Here is a 3,473-nt window from a genome sequence, read left to right as displayed (position 1 = left end):
ATGTAGATGGAGGTGTGTTCTAGTGGGTCTGAGCAGGTGTGATGTAGTTAATGGAGATGTGATGTAGTTAATGGAGATGGAGGTGTGTTCTAGTGGGTCTGGGCAGGTGTGATGTAGTTAATGTTTGTATGATGTTGTCCTTTGTATGTTTTGTGTTGTTTATAAAAAGATAAAATAAAATATTTTTCCCAATGCAAAGTTACACCTCACTGTTCTATTTTTGGAGTTATTACATTAAACCAATCAGAATTCAGAAGAATGCCAAAGTCAGGTGTGAAGTAATATGGAGGACCAGCCTATTCCCTATGATGAAAACTACAATAGAAATAACTTCAAATGTATAACTTTAAATTAAACCAATCATTTGCACTCATGACTTGAGTGATTAAAGTAAACCAACGTTTTGGAAATACATAACACCATCTAACCAAATATCAAAGAATGTTAGCTATATGCAGTTATCTTAGCCAGCCAGCTAACATTAGCTATATGCAGTTATCTTAGCCAGCCAGCCAACATTAGCTATATGCAGTTATCCAAGCCAGCCAGCTAACGTTAGCTATATGCAGTTAGCCAGCCAGCTAACGTTAGCTATATGCAGTTATCTACGCCAGCTAGCTAACGTTAGCTATATGCAGTGATCTACGCCAGCTAGCTAACGTTAGCTATATGCAGTTATCTACGCCAGCCAGCTAACATTAGCTATATGTAGTTATCTTAGCCAGCCAGCTAACATTAGCTATATGCAGTTATCTTAGCCAGCCAGCTAACGTTAGCTATTTGGCCAACTAGCTATTAGCCTAACCAGCGTAGCCAACCAGCACGGTTATGGTCAGTGAGACCAACTACCGGAGACCAGTCAGAACCCAACTAACAGTAAACCAAGGTGGAAAAAGTTACAAAACTCCCGTAGTCTAATTTACAGAAAACATGCTGAAAAGTAGTGATGGGGAAATAAAGCTTCCTGAAGCATTGATGCTTTCGAGCCAATTGTGTCAAAAATTAGGTTCATTACTCAAGGATTTGAGCGACACAGAATTTAGAACAGCCACATGTTTATAGATGAAGTCACACGCCGTAGCAGCGTAGCCATTATGTCATTTACTAAACCACTGGCCGTGTTCGAGAGCATCAAGTCCATGCTGCGTTGTGGGTAAATGGTGACTGGCTGACTGATTTATAAATAATAATGAGTAGTTATTTATGATGCAAGGTGATTTGCAGCTCAATCAGTCAGCAGCCACCTGTACTGTCGGCTGCAATGTCGAACAAGCCCAATACCAAACCAATCAGGTTGTTGTTCAACGAAATTAAGCTTCAGACGTCATTGATCACGTCCTGCTGATAAAGTGATACAGGCATCAGCACACTGCTTTGAAGTTTACTGCTTAGCGATTTCGACGCATGCCTCGTAGCTCCGGTATCAAACGTAACATCCCCATCGAAAAGTTGACAAAACAAAAAGGAGCAAGCAGGTATGATTTTCTCTTTCGTTTTGAGCCCACGGCAAGTAGACACCATAGCCTACTATGCTAACGAGTTCCCACCAGATAATACAACCACACAGTATATGAAAGCATGAGGTTTGGCTAATGATTTCTAGCATACAAACTCGGTAGTACAGAGTAGATCCGCCATATGACGTTGAGAAATAGTGCATTGTGGGTAGTTTAGAAGATGTTAAGAAATCTGTAATAAAGCAAAAACATAACTGTTTGTACATATAACTAAGTTACTAAGTATTTAACCACACTGTGTTGTTACACTGGTGAGTAAAAACTCATGNTGTAATAAAGCAAAAACATAACTGTTTGTACATATAACTAAGTTACTAAGTATTTAACCACACTGTGTTGTTACACTGGTGAGTAAAAACTCATGCTTCCTACACTTTAACTTGTCTGAAAATGTGAATTTAATTTTACTTAACTGCGTTACCCACTCCAGTCAGCAGATGGCGGTCTGGGAATTTAAGGTAATGCTGCTAGTGTGACGTCTAATCTAGTGGACGGAACGCTTCTTTCAACAGCAGCAACAGTTTGTCAGCCACCTCGGTAGGTTGCTAGCCAAAATAGCCGAACCAATAAAAGCTCTTTAGACGCTTTCGTGTTTATTAGCCACTGTGTTTTAAACCCACTTCTGTCGTGTAACTTAGTTAGTTATCCGTTTTAATTTCATATTTACGGTTGTTGTTATTAGTCAGCTAGCGGGCTGGTTAAGTTAGCATTAGCATAGCTAGCGGGCTGGTTAAGTTATCATTAGCATAGCTAGCTAACATCTCCGACCATGAGCTCACTAAGCTACTCTCCTCCTGTTACAGAAGAGGAGGTCTGCTGGACAGAGAAAGAGGGACTGTGGCTGAACGTTGTCGTGAAAGAGGAAGAAGAGGATGTCACAATACAAAGAAGAGGAAGACGCGTTCAGAGTGAAAGAGGAGGATGATATTACTGTAAAAGAAGAGGATGCAGTTCTTAGCCAGCCAGCTAACGTTAGCTATATGCAGTTATCTTAGCCRGCCAGCTAACRTTAGCTATATGCAGTTATCTTAGCCAGCCAGCAACATTACAAGCAGTGAACATCTGAAATTCACCCTCACCTTTGATGCGCATGAAACAAGTTATCTGRAMATTTTTATTAAGAGGGAGGGGGGTGGCTTTAGCACAGACCTATACAGGAAGACGACGGACAGGGATTCCTGTTACGCGGAGGCAGCTTCCACCCTACACCCCTAAAAAACAATTGTAATACTTGAGTAAAGAAAACATTTAAAATGTAAATTTGTAATTTAATTTGTAAATTTAAAACAAAAACATAACTGTTTGCACTTATTGGACTCAATTACTTGTGTAATTTTCTTCCCTATATCTGTCTGTTTCCTAGCTCTGTTCCCTGCTTCGGAATTGTTTGTCATATGTCCTTGTTTATCCGTGTGCCTACACTGTTCCTGTCATGTTCTTTGTCTGTTCCAGAATAAATGTTTGACTCCCCATACCTGCTTCTCCTGTCCTGCGTCGGTTCTTACAATTCTGAGAGCAACCAGATGTGCAGAGAGAGAGAGGTTCAGAGCCCAGTACAGGGAAAATAAAGGGACAGCGAAAGCACTGAAAATCCATGTTATTATTTTCCCGTCCTCAGTCCAAGGATTTTGACTTATTTTTTCACTACCACCCAAAACAATCCCTCAGAGTCATTCCCAATGTATTCCACTCCAAAGATGGCACAAACAAAATGGCTGACCTACATTGAAGTAACTCACTCCTTGTTCTGCTCAGTATGTCTTGCATTCGCAAAACCTTCAGCCAGTGATAGTGCATTTGTCAAAGGAGGCCTGGAAACATGTCCATCAGAGAGTACAGGAACATGAGAGAAGCAAGACCCATAGAGGAAGTGCAGAAGCCTTTTTCCTCAGAGCCAGCAAAGCAGACATCCGTACCCTTCTGAGTGATAAGCAAATGTCAGTTCAACGAGACCAG

At 40.8% G+C, this 3,473-nt stretch overlaps 1 long non-coding RNA gene across 2 annotated transcripts; it reads left to right on the top strand.

The window, feature by feature from the left end:
- Positions 1-1,134: 1,134 nt before the first annotated feature.
- Positions 1,135-2,991, top strand: LOC139025921 (uncharacterized). 2 transcript variants are annotated; one of them, XR_011477593.1, is made up of 2 exons: positions 1,135-1,475; positions 2,321-2,991. It is a non-coding gene; the product is annotated as an uncharacterized lncRNA (long non-coding RNA). The 2 variants fall into 2 exon arrangements; XR_011477594.1 differs by lacking the exon at positions 1,135-1,475 and adding an exon at positions 1,951-2,054.
- The last annotated feature ends 482 nt before the right edge of the window (positions 2,992-3,473 follow it).

The sequence above is a fragment of the Salvelinus sp. IW2-2015 genome, unplaced genomic scaffold (genome assembly GCF_002910315.2).
Source record: "Salvelinus sp. IW2-2015 unplaced genomic scaffold, ASM291031v2 Un_scaffold3562, whole genome shotgun sequence".
Lineage (NCBI taxonomy): Eukaryota > Metazoa > Chordata > Actinopteri > Salmoniformes > Salmonidae > Salvelinus > Salvelinus sp. IW2-2015.
Note: the sequence above shows the minus strand (reverse complement) of the source record. Positions and strands in the feature narration are given on the sequence as shown.